Source organism: Macrotis lagotis, chromosome 3 (assembly GCF_037893015.1).
Source record: "Macrotis lagotis isolate mMagLag1 chromosome 3, bilby.v1.9.chrom.fasta, whole genome shotgun sequence".
In the NCBI taxonomy this organism is placed as follows: domain Eukaryota; kingdom Metazoa; phylum Chordata; class Mammalia; order Peramelemorphia; family Peramelidae; genus Macrotis; species Macrotis lagotis.
Window position 1 is genome coordinate 248,858,786 of NC_133660.1, and position 17,055 is coordinate 248,875,840.

Here is a 17,055-nt window from a genome sequence, read left to right on the forward strand (position 1 = left end):
GGTTTTCCTTGGCAATCTCTCCTGAGCCCTCTCCACCTTCTATTGTCTCTATTTTTAATTGGTAAGCTAATCATCTTCTATGTGTTTAATGATCACCAATTTGTTTAGCTATCTGCATATTATCTACTTACCAATCTCTAGTCCTGAATCACTATCTGCTGAGTTTTCTCTTGTGGTTGGTTGTTTCATCCCCGATCCTCTATTTAAGGAACTACATACACCCACCCTGCTCATATCAAACATGGTTTACCCAAGGACTCCCCAATTCCTCCTGGATATTTATATCATATGAGTAGTCCCTATCCCTATCCTAACTCCTTTATATGTGCTATCTTCTCCCATTAGATTATGAGATTTTTGAGAACAGGAACTACCTTGCTTATATTGATATATTCAGCACTTATCATAATGACTAGAAAATAATGCTTAATAAAGGTTTTCTCAGTTGTTCTATCAGCTCATTACTGTTTGTTAGCCTCAATTTTGCCCATTTATGAACTTCCTTATATCTGTTTACAATCCCACCTTTCTTGCAGTCTTGCTGACTCTTCACTCTCATTTAACCACCTGCCCTCCAATATATTTAGATTTCTAGAATCATCACTTTTACATCTCCAATATCTCTCATATTCATCTTTCATATTCTTTTTTTTAATTTAAATTTTATTTTTGAAAGGCAGTAGGGTCAAGTGACTTGCTCAAGGTCACATAGTTAGGTAATTATTAAGTGTCTGAGTTCAGATTTGAACTCAGGTCCTCCTGACTCCAGGACCAGTGCTCTATTCACAGTGCCACCTAGTTGCTCCCCATGTCTAAGATATTCTTCAAAATTGAATATGTCCCCTTCCTTTTCATAAATAACATTTAATGTCTTTGAAAATAAAGGTCTCCTTTTTGAATGTCTAATCTATATTGCTTAGCATAGCTCTTTGTGTGTATTTAATAAAAGTTTGCTGATAATTGAATAAAATGGTATTCAAATAGGAATATCACTATACTGATATACTCCAGGGAAGCAGTGCTATATAGCAGAAGACAAGATAATACTGGACTAGGAATTAAGAGACATGAATTCTAATCTTAGCGCCATGATTAATTTTCTATTTCTCCTCCTGATGTTCCTGATACTTTTGTTCTCTATTCCCCATTGTTAAAATTCATAGGACAAGTTATATGGATTCTAAGAATGTTTCCAGGTCGAAGTTTCTCAAGAACTGAAGAGAGATTTCTCAGATTTGGCATAAATTCACAGTTGAAAAAAGTGACATTTCAAAATTTTATTTCCAGATTTCAGGTGACTGTTCCCATTAACAATTTTAAAGTCCAATATTTGGGGTATATCTGTGAGAATTAAATTTACCCTGTGGTTGATGCTAGGTCAATATCTAAAGGTATAAGATTTGACTTGTATGCTCTCAAGCTAAAGTTTATGTAACTGATAGGACTGCTGCCCATCATGAGGAGGAACTCTGAAACAATTGAAGAAAATGCATACTCGCCCACCCCCATGTGATTGTATATATGTTTTCCTGTTGATCTTTTATAGAGTCTTTATTTTTCCTTTGAAGGAGAAGAAGATGCCATATATTATTTCAAGCTAGCATGGTATAGTAGATAGAAAGCTGTATTAGAATTTAGGAGTACTTAGCTTGTACTCTCTTCACCTAACATCTCTGAACCTTAGGCTACCCAAGATTTATCTTCTGCATCAAAGCTGTCAAGTAAGTGGTCCACAAACTCTACAATGCTGCCTGAACCAGATTAATGGGACATATTTCTTAAAATAAATCAAAATACAATAAAAATATAGATAAAATTGCACTGGAAAACAATCACAGTCATGCAATTTGTTTCTTAAGGTGGTTCCCTATTCTGACAAAATAGTCATTTAGGTAGTACTTTAAGGTTCACAAAATTCTTGACAATATGTTTTTTACTTATTTTATGGTTACAACCTCCTTGCAAGTTGACTATCATTGTACCCTCACCCCATTTTATGATGAAGAAACTGAGGTTAATAATACTATAGCTAGTAAGATTCTATAGCAGGATTTGAATTTTATTCTCCCTAACTCTCAAGTCCAGAACTATATATAAACTCCATCACCCTGTTACAAATATATGATGCAGTAGGACAGTCCAATGGATTGAATCATAGTTCAGGACATCCGAGTTGTACTCTTAATTCTACCCCTCATGGTCATTTCACTTGGCTTCTCAGTGGCGACTTAAAATGCATGATATAGTAATTGAATGTAGAATCCAGTTTTCTAAATTCCATGGATCCATAGGTTAAGAAAAGACAGTATTAAAAATATCGTCTTCTGGAATGTTTATTGAATTTAAAAGGCCAGAGTTATGTTTTGTTCTTGAAAAGGACATGTCCTAGAGCTTGAGACTGTCTCCCTTCTATTCATCAAAGCCAATAATAGAGATTATATGATGTAATTGCTTCCACTATATGTAAATACCCCCCAGTCATAAATCATCATTTGAATGAAATCTTCAAATGGTCTTGTCTAAGAGCTGGCAGGGGGACTCAAATTTTTGGATATAGTTCAGCTGGCTGACCCTGAAAGTAATGAATAAAGGTCTGACAAAGGCAGGCAAAGTGAAAAGAGGGGAAGGAAGTACATAGATTCGGTCAGGAACAATCTTATGCCTTAACAGAAGACTTCCTGTTATTGTTTAGATTTCCCCATTCTAAGATGCTCCACTCTACCACTCCTAATATTGAGAGAACTTTACCAATAGTAAATCAGTTCTGAGAATTTTCATAGATATCTATCTATATACTATTCAGTGTTCTATGAAAGAAAAAATACCACTAGAATTTAAAACTAAGACTTTATCATCTAATCCATTTGCAAGGGGGAAGTTGGCAAGTGTAACACCAATTTACAGCCATTCTTTGTGTGAATAGCACCTGGCAAGGGGAGGTAGAGGTGCTGGGCAGCAGTAGTTTGGCACAAAGGAGTGGCAAAGAGGTGTACACAAAACAAGTAAACTACTTTAAGATTTTGCCTCTGTGTGATTAACAAGGAATAAATCTTGACTAGTGAACGAAAGGGTCTTTAGACTAAATGACTACTTGCAGGTCTTGGAATCCTAGTATAAATCCTTTATGCTAAATGTTCTGAGGACTAAGAAGCCTTTTGAGACCTATCCATCACAGTCTTATTGGAACTGGTCTTCGTGTTAAGTAACAATAGGCCTTCTGCATTGGAGAATTTATTTAGATCTCCTCTCAAAGACTTGTGTTCATTTTTATTGTTGTGTGCCTTGGGAATTCTCTGGGTAAAGAGGTGTGTTTCCTCATGCGTATTTATAAAGTAATGGACAGTTAGTTGGCACAATGGAAAGAGTACTGGGTCTCAAGTCAGGAAGACTCATCTTCCTGAGTTCAAATCTGACATTAGACACTTATTAGCTGACATTAGACTGCACACACGTCACTTAATCTTGTTTACTGTAGTTTCTTCATCTGTAAAATGAGTTAGAGAAAGAAATGGCAAACCACTCTAGTATCTTTGTCAAGAAAATCCCAAAATAGATGAATATGCCTGATCACAGAATTATAGAAAGATATTTTGATTAGAATTGTGGGATTCGACTCAGGAAGGTCAGATCTTAAAGCTTTCCTCAGATGCATGACCCTGGGAAATTCACTTATTGTCCTTGAGGTTTAGGTAGCTTAATATAAATAGCATCAATCCCCTAGCATTGCTGTGTTAATTAAATAATTTAATGTAGGTAATATGCTTTGCAAACATAAAGTACTATAGAAATTCTGCTGTTGCAGCTTTTATTATTATTAAATTTAATTTAATATGCTTCTCTTCCTTTTCTTAGCTTAACTGCAGTACAACCAACAATAAATAGCATTCTTGATATCGTGTTCATCTGTAGTATCATAGCATGGTATAGTTTCTTATGTAGAAGAATGATTAATCTTTTTGTTTTGAAGGATAATTAGTCTTCAGTCACTTGGCCCTCTGGGGCAGAGTCAGGAGCAGGGGGTGCTTGGGACAAAGAGACAATATAGGCTAAAAGCGAGCAGTGGCATAGTAGAAAGAAAAAATATAATTCTGAGAATGAAAAGTGAACTGGGCTACCTTGAGAGCTAGTGATTGGCATCTATTTTTGGAGGTCTTATAAACAAAAACAGATAAACAAACTTGAGAAACAAGTTCCAGTTATTTTAACCATATTTCTGCTGGATTGGTTGACCTCTGATATTCCTTCCAGCTCTTAATTAATTGACCTTGACAATATTTTCAACACAGTATTTTACTTCATCAACTATAATGGATACAAACTCCTTTCAGGAGTTCAGTGATCACTGAACAATCCTGAGAGACCTGTTATGGAAAATGCCATAAATATCCAGAGGAAAAACCTATGTTCACTTTCCAAAACTTCTTTTATGTTGCTTCTTGCACTCTCATGTTTTCCTCCCTCTTCAGTTCTAATTCTTCTTTCATAATATGACCAATATGGAAATATGTTAAATACAATTGTACATGTACAACCTATATCAGATTGTTCTTGCTCATGGGGAGGTGAGGAGGGAAGGCAGTATGGTAGAAAAGTGTAAAGTTTTAAGGTTGAAAACTATTTTTCATGTAAATGGAAAAATAAAAGCTTTGGGAAAAAAATTAATTTACCTTGAACAGAAATTGAGCTTAGGGAGACCTGGTTCAAGATTTCTCAATGTTTAGTTTTATTTATTTTTTTAAATTTATTTAAGCTAAAGGAGTTAAATGACTTGACCAAGATCACACATCTAGGCAATTATTAAGTGTCTGTGGCCGGGATTGAACTCACGTCTTCCTGACCCCAGGGCCAGTGCTCCATCCACTGTGCCATCTAGCTGCTCAAGATTTCCTAATCTTATCTTTGTTCCATGATTGTCTTTGACTAGATGCTGATGTCTAAAGACCCTTACTCAAGCATCAATAATATAAACTAAATGGAATTACAAAGAAAATCAGTTACATTGAAATAACAACCAAGACATCTAAAGTCAAATTCATAGACCTCAGGTTCAAAGTCCTGTATTTACCAATCTCTTCATTTTCTAAAAGAGGAAAGGGATGCACAGCAGCTGAAGTGGATTGTCCAACAAGGCTAGTCAGTGGCAAGACCAGGATTGTAATACAGACCTTTTAGTTCTGCCCTTTGAGCTTTCTGTTTTCTCATGTTGCCTCTTTTTGAAACAGCTTTTGTCAGTATACTGATAAATGCAGTGGACAATGAATGACATAAAAGATATAGAAGAAATGATCTATGACAATAGAAAACTGACAGAATTCTTGATTGTAAGTATATAGGAACCTAACTATGGACAATTATATTAGCCAGAAGATGTGTTTCCCCTGGAAATTTGCGTTCAGGTTTATGGGTGAGGGAAGAGTTGTTTGTCTGTTTTATTATATCATGCCAGTTCCTATTCATGACCAAAATAGCTATTGTTTTGTCCCTAACATAATAAGAAGCAGAACAGAATAATGTAAAAGAAACTGGTGAATTTAATTCCCTTCTCTGATCCTGTTGGCTTATCTGTGGACTAATTAGGGTAGATACCTTATAGGCATCTTGTGAGAAAAATCCTTTATAAACTTAAACATACTACAAAAGTGGGAGCCATTATTTGCATTAATGGATTGACCTTCTAAAAGTACTTCTGTTCCTTGGCTCATAAATTAGGAAGGGACCTTAGAAACTATATATGCCACTCATTTTACAGTTGAAAAAAAATAAACAAACAAAACCCCCAAACTGCTGAAGCCTAATTAGGTTGGTTGACTTAACCAAGGTCACATAAGGCAATAAACATCAAAGGTAGTATTTGAATCCACCATTTGACTCCAGATAGACGTTTCCCATAGACTTGCAGATAATATTCTGTATGCATTTTAGGCATTGGTAAAAATTTTCTTTGAAAAAGTAGTGGGGAGACACTGTGTTGACTTATAAAAGTGTTGACCTATAAAATGACTCTGGTTTGGCATGGTATGGTATCTCTATCTCAATAAGGAATTTGCCAATTGGCAAGAAAGAAGCCTAAAAATAGACTCTGTTTTTTATGTATAGCAATGGGTTAAAATTCATTTGGAATTAATTTCTCTTCTGATTCATTAATTGATTGTTCTGCCTAGTATTTATTGTGTAAACAATGTGTGGATTGGAGGTTGATTTTGCCCAGTGCATTTAAATAGAAAATGTAAGACTGATCTCCAGAATTTTCTAATGCATGACTGGGTGTACACATTTGAAGTCAAAGAAGATTTTGAGTTTTTATAATACATCTTATTCTGGTGCTACAGGCCTGTATTATGTTCCACTTGGGACTCTTCAGCTGCTTCAAAATCTCACTGAGCACCATTTGTAGTAAAAACATACATCCAAGAAAGAAAATAGAAAAAAAAATGAAAAAAAAATCTCAATAACTAATGCCTACATTGGGATTCTGAACTTAACCAAACCCTTGTGTAAGAATTTCAGAGAATATTTCTTTCACCACAATCATTAAGAAACAAGAAGCACAAGAATTATTCTCAATAATTTTACAGATGAAGCACTAAAGGTTTCAAAGAGCCTCTATGATTTGGCCATGGGTATATGCCTAATAAGTCTAACTCTCTTGACTGCAAGTTTACTATTCTTTTCACTGCCCAAGTTCTAACATATGTTAGAATATGCCCTGGTGGAATGCTTCTAGATGGTGTGGATGGAGTTTAAAAGTTAATGATTGATTCTTAAGAGGCAGGAAACAAGAGGAGGTTGGAAACCATGTGCTTTTATTTATTGATAAAGTTAGGTTTGAGGAAAAAAATACCTTTTGAACTTCAATTATATTTCTACCTTGAGATTATTATGTCTTACTGTGTTTGATGTGGGGTAGTCGTGGTAATTGGGAGTGCTCACTAAGAACCCAATATGTTATTCCTTTCATCTAGGAAAATATACTTCTTTTTCTCTTTTCTCTCTCCTTTTTAATAAAGCAGACCCAGGCTTTTGCCAAAGTAAGTTAGACTCCTGAATAGGGAAATCTCATGAATACTTTACCAAGGACCAGCACCTCTTGTGTGGGGGCTTGCTGACCCCTTCTCAGAGTTGTTTATATACCTTTCATGCCCACCTTTTATCCAACTCTCACCTGTGAGCTCCGAGTGATATCTCCTAGTAAAATTTTCTTGAAAGGCAGGCTAGGGGCGGCTAGGTGGTGTAGTGGATAAAGCACCGGCCTTGGAGTCAGGAGTACCTGGGTTCAAATCTGGTCTCAGACACTTAATAATTACCTAGCTGTGTGGCCTTGGGCAAGCCACTTAGCCCCATTTGCCTTGCCAAAAAAAATCTAAAAAATAAAAAAGGCAGGCTAAACCATGGTGAGAGAACTGACAGTCCCCAAGGCTATGTATCAGTGAGTTGAGGATTTTCTGTCCTAAGCATGGTGAAAGCTTCCCCTGCTGGAATGGGTGAATGAAAACAATTTGTCTCAAGGGTCATGAAGGCAGTTGAAGGTAGGTATTGTGGAGTGATTAGAAGTTGGTCAGTCATCAGAGATGCCAACGTCATTCACTGCAATTAGGCCATCAACAATCATCTTGACTTTTGTCCTGCCACTGGAAGAGAATGAGGCAGCTGATTTTGTGTAAGTCTGTTTGTTTCATTTCAGTCTAATTCATGTAAGAGTCAAAACAAACAAGAGGTTTCTTTACCTCTATATTTCATTATTCCTCTTCAAACCTGAAAAAGGAGCAATAACAAGAGCACATATAAAGAAGAAGCAACAGGTAAGGGAATAATACACTTTCTCTTAATTTACCCCACCCCCTTCTTTACCTAGGGCCAAGGAGCTAGTGTTGAAAGTGGAATATTGCGATTCATTACCCTTACAAACTGATTCTCTACCTAATTCAATTATTGACGCATTAGATACCAGGAGACCCTTGAAAAATTACATACTGAGCAAAATTGTTGTCTCCCAACTTTTGTAAATTTATTTTGAAATTATTTTACCAATCCTACCAAATATGCTTGTTCTGAAATAGCATCAGACTTCAATTGATTCAAAACCTTGGTTCAAATACTTTCTCTAATCTCTAATGGCTGACTTTATAGGCTGAACTTATTTCTTCATTATTAAAAGAAGAATAATGGTGACTATATTTCTTATCTTATAATGTCGCTTTGAAAAACAAGTGAAGAAAACATTAATTCTGAAAATTTTCAGGCACAATGTAAATGTCTTTCATGCTTTATGATTGTTGATAGTCATTGCCTTCATTTTTTTCTGTTCTCTTTCCCATGTAATTCTTCTATCTTCAAAATATTCCCTTTCATAAATATATATATATATGTATATTTAATTTGTTAGTGAGTAGTTTCATTTAATTGTGGTAAAAGAGAAATGATTTTCTAAATTAATGTTATAATGACATATGACATAGTACATATGATATTATAATTTGTGTATTATAATTTAATATATATTTAACATATGATTCAATCCATTTGCCTAAGACTTTCCTCATTCTTAGAAATAATTATTTAGTACTTGTCTGCATGTGGGACAGTTAGTGAGAGAGAGAGGAAGAAGAGTGATTCCCTCATTTCCAGCATTGGGAGTAATCGAGCTATAATATTAAAAAGAGTTATATACAAATAGATTGAACTTCTGATTACATATCCTAAAATATAGCTGATTGAGATACAGCATGACAAAGGGATACTTTTCCATCAAGGAGTTAAGTTCTGCCATTAACTTACAATCTCTTGGCTGTAGGCTAGTCATTTGACCTTTTAATTCCCCAAGTATCTCTTTCAGACTCTTAGTTACAAAAGAGAAGGTAATCTTGACTGATTAAGGGAGTTTCTTCACAGAATCAATAAAATCATAAATCTGTCTTACTGATTCTCTCTTCATCCCTCTTCTCAAAAATAGAATTATTTCCTTACCTATTCAACCTGTGAATTACATATATGAAGTGAAGTTCACATTTCCTTTTCACCCTATCCCTTCCATTAGCTTTTTTACATGGAAAGTAGGTTCAGAGGGAAAACAAGAAATAAATAAGAGAGAAGGAGAAAGAAATGTAATTCTGCATGGGTTGGCCAAGACAAGTATGCAATATCGACTTCCTGGATTCAGGAGTGAGAGCATTTGTAGATCCAATTGTGGTCTGATAATTTTCAAGCTTGATTACACTCATTCTACTATAATTGTGGGTCTCAGTTATTTTAGTTCCCCTTTGGCTGTTTTTGGATATGATATAAAGGATACCATGATGCTGGGTCATTATCAACTGAGGAATGATCATATATATATATACACACATATATCTTAGAAGGTATTTCTTTGGGAATATATATCATCCCTAATTAAATTACTACAATAAGCAGTCCTCTATCATTTTTGGGCAATTGTTGAATGTTTTGCAAGTTTCAAAGGAACACTTGCTAATAGGTGGAAATTGGGAGAGTTAACGGTTGCTGCATTTGGTGTTGGGATGACCATGAAGAAACATGAGAAAAACATAGAGATACAAAAATATCACACCTCAGATGGTCAGCATGCCCTATATTTCTGAAGAGCTTATAGTCATATAAATCAATGGGGACTTTTTCCAAATGATTTTCAAGTAAAAGTGCTTTTTTAGCATTTAGAAGAGAAAAGAAAGTTTTATATCTTCCGAATAAGAGATATTAATAGTAAACCTGATAAATTTGTGCTTGTGCTTAATTTCAGGGATGAATAATACTTTACAATTGAATCTGGATGTTTTCCATAATCAAAAAAAATTTGTCCTTTCCTATCTGCTCCCTAAATTTAGCCCCCAAATAGTTGCCCAAGTATTATATTCTGCTCAAATATTGTGTCAAAGGAAATAACCTCATAGGATTTAGACCTGGAAAGGATATTAGAGATCATTAACTATTTCTCTTCCCTTTATCTGAATTTCTATTTATTTTCAGTCTTTAAGAACTTCACTTTTTTAATCTTTAAAACTCTTCCCAATCCCATTCGTGACAGAAGCCTTTTTTATATAAAAAAATTAAATTTAAGTTCTAAAGAAACTCTGAGTGAAAGTGGAAGTTTAGTTTTAGCAACATCATACAATGAGTTGGTGGAGAAGATGGGATTAGAATAATCAAAAAAACCTTTCAAATTTTATACAGTATTTTGTCTCCAGCATCTCATTTGATCTCTACCTCAAGCCAATAGTTACCATAAATATTATGTCACTTTATAGATAAGGCAATAGGGTCAATGTATGTCACTTCCTTATGATCATAAAACTACTAAAAGTTCGTCATTTCCCTTTGTCTCACACTATCTCACTTCAGCAATAAGATGTAAACCAAATCCTAAACCAAAACCAGAAAAAAAATGCCTTTTATATTTTGGATGGGGCTCATTTAGGTTATTTTTATGGTAATAGCAATAGCAGTAAAGGGACCAATGTGAGGGCAGCCAATCTTAATGAGGAATAATACAGGTACCAGTAAACCTTGCTCTACATTGTGAATCTTTCTCTGTGCTGAGGGTGCTGTATAATTCTTACTCTCTCAGCATGTTTTCTGACTTTAAGCAAAAATAAATAAATAAATACTAAAAAAATTGAAGACCTCATTCCTAACTTGATTTACGTTTTTCTCCCCCCCCTCCCCGTACACTTACTTCCTAGAGTAGGGGTAAGAAGAATGTGCCCCAGTCCTCAACCTTTTTCCTATTGTGAATTTCTCTCTTCTCATGTTACCTATGATCTTGGCAACCAATTAGCCTGTGGCAACGTGCAGACAGAGGAGAGGTGAGGCTTCACTGAAATGTGGAAAAAACAAGAAAATGTGAGGGAAATTTAGTAATAACTGAACTGTGAAAAGCAGATATGCATGAAGTAGCTTAAGATAGAATGTCGAAAACCAGTAGGTTATCCCTACTGACTCAGCAAAATAAACCACATTTCATGAGCTTGAAGACATGAAGGAAAAAAGAAGCTTCTTCCAAATGACACTTTTAGCAGTGGGACACACACACACACACAAACACACACACATGCATACACACAGTAGATGATAAAGGGCTCACCTTAGAATAATAAATATTGTTTTTCAGTATATTCCAACATATTTTTGATACAGGCTAGTTGAGTGATCAAGAATAATTTATCTAATCCCTCAATGTGATATGTGACTCTCCAAAAATATACATACATTCCATATTAGTTGTATCTTTGGAAGAGGTTAGTATACTGGGAATTCCCTATACCAGTGAAGTCACCTGTCCCCTTGTACTTCCACAACACCCCCCAAACAAAAATAAACAAGTAAAATATAAAAATTGCCTCTGCCACAACCCACACATATATTATTAGCATGATACTTACCTATATTATACTTATGTTTATTCTTTACTTTTAGGGAAAAAAATCATGGAAACCAACAGTGGGCTTGGGTCTAGAGAATCATGTCACAGCTGCTTATCATTTAAAAATGATTATCCTTTCAATGTTCCAAATGATGGTTTTTAGATTTATGAGATTGTATGTATAGATAGAAATAGCAGCCTCAATTATTGAACTCTGATTTGGTGATAAATGAATAAGTTATGTCAAATATAATATAGCCTCTCTCATTGTAGTATAACAACTAGCTTATTTCCAACTTCCTTTCTAATTACCTGTCCTTATTTTATAAAGGAACTACCCTAGAGACACTAAGTGACTATGTCCAAGTCCAGACTTCAGAAAAGGACTTTCTGAATCACAAGCCAGCTTTCTAGCCTGTCTAATATAAACTTTCAATTTTCTGCTTCTAAAGGGGCAAGGTGGCAAAACAGGAAAATCACTAGATTTCTGTGTCTTTGTATAAACTGTGACCTCTCTAGAATCCAAACTCTTCAACTCTAAAATGGGAGAAATAATGCTTCCAAGGCAGCAGGGTATAGAAGAGAGAAAGAAAGTCAGTCCTGGAGACGGATAGGGATTCAAGGTTTCCCTCTGATAAATAGTGAATGCTTAATTTGAGACAAACTAGCTAATATCTTAATGCTATAAATAAAAAGAAATTTATCATTTTAGTAAAATGTGTTTACTCCCTAGAGACTTCCTAAAATCTAGATCTAAATTAACCTCATCCCCTAAAGAAAACCCGCATTTTTACTACTTAGTCCCCAAATTTGAGAAAATTCAGTGCGATCATCCTAACAAATTTAGAGAGTGTTATAAAGGTAACAAAGTGCTCTACCCATTAATAGTCTCATGATGTAAGTTGTATAAATATAATTAGGGTTCCTTTAGGTGAGAATACTGATTCTTTGGTACATTCTCTCATTTGCCATTGCTCACAGAGTCAATAAGTGTTGAAACCCAATTATGAATTCATTGAAAGTGATTAAAGAGTAAGTTCTGAATCTACCACACTCTCAGGTTTCAACTTTTTAGTCTCAAGATCCCTTCTTACATAAACACAATATTTCTGTTTGTGTGTGTGTGTGTGTGTGTGTATTTTTCTAGCTTTCTCATTATCTTTTATATCTAATATATGCTATTATATATGATATGATAGGTAACATTTATCCCATATATATCACATTCTCTATTTTATATCTGTGTATACTGTGTATACACATTTGCCTATATATATATATATATATATATAATATCCACAGTTATCTATATGTAAATATTTTATGACACTCTCAAGAACAATTGTTTCTGTGGATTATAAATTTTGTAGATATTTAATCTTTTAGAAATGAAAATATTTTTGTGTTATTAGAACATGTTTATATATTCAGGGATTCCCTAAAAGGTTTTGTTTCATGGACCATACTCTTTGAGCCATTGTACAATGTCATAAAGGGCACTAGACGTTATTCATCCTTACTTAATTACTATGTGCTCTATATACAGTTGCTTACTCCTCGGGCCTGTTTGGAAAAGACAGAGGTGGAGAAATAGTTAAATCTAGTTAAATCAACAGAAGGTAAGAGCATGACAGTGGGATTCATTCTTCCAGAAGAAAAACTAAGTGTAGAAAACTTGTACAACAGAGGAGACTTAGAGGAGAAATTCAGATTTAAAAAGTGCTTTAAAATTTGCAAAATTCTTTGAACCTATTAGCCTATTTGAACCACCAACTAACTCTGGGAAGTGTATCTATTTATCTGTGTTTGGCCAGAGATCTATTCATATTGATATAGATAGGTATAATTGTATCCATGCCTATCATTGATGAAACATGGGCTTAGACAAAGTTGTGACTTATCCAGTCCTCCTATTCTGTCTCCTTCTTTCTCCTCCCTGAGCTATCATCCTTCCTCTTTCTATAGATGAGAGAAGACTCAGAGCACTGGTTATCTAGCTAGGAACTGTTAGGTGTGGGCATCCAGGTGGCACAGTGAATGGAGTACCAGACCCAGAATCAAGTAGGCTCATCTTCTTGATTACGCTTATTAGCTTTGTGATCCTGGGCAAGTCACTTACATGTTTGTCTCAATTTTCTCATCTATAAAAAAAAAATGAACTGGAAAAGGAAATGACAAACCACACCAGTATTTTTGCCAATAAATTCCAAAATTTCAACTTACACAACTGAAATGACTGAAAAAATATTTGATAAGTGTATTATTAAAATTCAGTTGAGTCTAAGTCCAGTACTAGATACTCTGCTTTCTGCAAATTCTTCTGGTTTTGTTTACCCTTAAAAAATAAGAAAGGTACATGCCCTATTTTCTCCTTATTTCATCAGTTTCTTGGAGAAAGCCTAAACTTAAAATAATAATAATCATGTTAAAAATTAAGTTAGTTTTCTGCTGGCTGAAGGAATGTCTTTGGCTTCTTGGAGTAAACCCTTTGGAATATTGACCAAAAAAGTGCATTTATTGCTATGCATTTGAAAACCAAAGTGCCTAGACAGCAAACGAAAGTATAGTTGAAATATTTTTCATCTTCTAATTGGTGCTTGGACTCTGAATTTGCCAACTGTATAGATTGTCAGAGTCAGCCTCATAAAAATGAGGTCTACGATGATTTTCTGCTACTGCGCAGTTGGATGAGTAAAAACAAATTCTCATTTCTAGAGTAGTCAGGAGACTTAACATTCCCAGCTGTCCTGTCTTAGCTGTCTTTGTGTATGTTGCTGCTATTGTGTTTTTTTCCCCAATATATTTTTTTCCTTGGAGAAGAAATTGCAAAGGCAAGAAAAGAGCATGATAGAGGAATCAACTAATTTTAAAACACTATTTTCCTCTTTTTAAAATGTCAGGATTAATTAGTAATATTTAAAAGACAATATTTGATCATTTGCTGGGTAGAAACAGTATGTAAAATTGAATTTGTTTTTAGCCTTTTGCCTAAGAAGAAAAACATAAAACATGCTTTTTAAGAAATTTTGATTTCTAAACTTTAGTCAATCAATTATCACAATGGTTTCCCCCAAAAAAGTCTCTTCTTCTCTTCCCCCATCTATTTTTAAAGTTCATTTTAACCAGAATCCTTTTCTAAAGTCAGATTTCCATATCATCTGAGGACAACATAGTTTCTCATATATCTTGGTTTAGACCACAGAAAGAATTCTAGATTTGTAGTCAGAAAACCTAAGTATTTTTCTTCCATTTTCCAATTGTTCTTTGCAGTATTTGACCACAATGCTTCAATTCTCTGGTCTGCTCTTTAAAAATGAGGAGTTAAACCTTTTTAAAGCTAAATAGTATGACTATACATGAGATCTTTTATTTTAAAGAACTAGGCTTAAGTTGTGGAAGATAGGAGTGTGTCTTGACTACAATTCAAGGAGGGAAACCAAGGGGAACTTTCTAATATGCCTATTTTTGAAATTCATATTTTGTCTTCCACACTTATGTTTAACATCTCTTCTCTTTTTTTTAAACAAGGCAATGGGGTTAATTGGCTTGCCCAAGGCCACAGGACTAGGTAACTATTAAGTGTCTGAGGCTGGATTTGAACTCAGGTACTCCTGACTCCAGGGCTGGTGCTCTATCCACTGTGCTATCTAGCCACCCTTTAATATCTCTTCTAAATGAGAGACAGCTTGGATTCTTAGAAAGCTATTCTCTGAGTTAGAAAATTTATGTTCTAATCTCATCTCACACAAGTGAAGCTTCGTTGACCCTAGGCAGTCACTTAATCCCTTAGTACTCCCCCCACCAGAAAACTATAGGAAAATACACTGCAGAGGACTACAGATAGTAGAAAAAATTGTAATATGTAGGGGAATTCCCTACCTGGCCTTTTCCTGTTATTTCAATGAATCTCAAGTCCAATCCCCCCAGATAAATCAACAAAAACCTGTCTGTAATAGAACCGGCTCAAATTCTATAGTCACTCCTTGTATTTTAAAGGGAGGGAGCATAGTTGTGGTCTTGGCAAGAAAGGAGGAACACAATTTTCAAATCTGATCCTGGCACCCTGTATGATGTCTCATGCCAGCAGCCTTCTCCAGGGAAGCAAAAGTAGGGATGTGAGGCTGGCAGTTTGGGAGAGCAGTACCTCTGGATGGCCAGCAGGTGGCAGCTAACAGTGTACATTACTCATGTCCTAGTAGAGGTGTTCATCACTTTTCTAGCTAGCAAGCAGGACCTCTTGATATATTTTAGCTCCTTCACACATACAGTTCTATTTTGATACCAATCTATGACGGGGGGTAGCACATCGGCCCAATCAGAAAAAAACAATCTCCTTACATGAAAATTCTTGTCTATTGATGTTTTGATATTAAATTTAACCTTAAAAACTACCTTTGCACGTAATTGGAAAAATTAAATACAATTTTTTTTCAATTAAAAAAAAGACAACCTTAAATAGGAAATTGACCAGGGTAATTCCTAATGGTAAAATGTTAGAAGATCATATAAGATTGGAATCTGATTTGTTATTGTTTGATAATGTTCTGGGAGATGAGGGTGATGGAGTCTGAGTTTCATATTTTGTTCAAAGTTCCTTTCATCAGGATTAAAAGCCCTGGAGTCAGGAAGATCTGAGTTCACGTCTGGCCTCAAACACTTAATAATTACCTAGTCGTGTGACTTTGGGCAAGTCACAACCCCATTGCCTTGCAAAAACAAACAAAAGCTAATGGGGTATGGGGCTGCTAGGTGGTGCAATGGATAGAGCACATGCCCTGGAGTCAGGAGTACCTGAGTTCAAATTTGACCTCAGACACTTAATAATTATCTAGCTGTGTGGCCTTGGGCAAAGCCACTTAACCCCATTTGACTTGCAAAAAACTAAAAAAAAAAGCTAATGGGGTAGTTCCATCAAGAAGTGAGGGTAGAAAGATGAGTTTCTACTAATTTTACTTATTAGCTACTCTTTTTTTGTCACTGCTTTTGTATTACCTGGGAGTTTTAATCTCTCTAATTTATCCTTTCTAGTTCTAAATTCGATTGTCTTTAGAATCGGATTCGGAATGGCAAGACCTAAGTTCAGTTCTTGGCCATGACATATTTTTTTAACTTTATGAATTTGTGCAATTCAGATTATGTTTCTGAGTCAATTTCTCCATTTATAAAACTGAGTCAATAAAACTTCTCAAAGAAAAGTACCCTTAGGGGCGGCTAGGTGGCAGTGGATAAAGCACCGGCCTTGGAGTCAGGAGCACCTGGGTTCAAATCCAGTCTCAGACACTTAATAATGACCTAGCTGTGTGGCCTTGGGAAAGCCACTTAACCCCATTTGCCTTGCTAAAAAAAAGAAAATTAAATAAAAAAAAAGTACCCTTTCTAATAAGGGCACACCATGCTGGAAAGTACTGTGCCAGGGTTTTCCATGCTCTAAATCAATTCCAAAGTTCTTAAGAGAAAGCTTCAGATTGTCCTTGTATCCCTTTTTTTCCTACCTCCTACCACCATGAACACTTGCCCCATGAGAATCCTCCATAAAATTGTCTTTTTGGCAAATGTAAGTTTGACATTGGAACAATGTGACCACTGTTGTACTCTCTGTAGTAAGTTCTGAATGCTTGCCTGTTGAGCTTGAGAAAGGACCTCAGTGTCTGGTATCTTATCCAAGTGGGTCATCTTCAGAA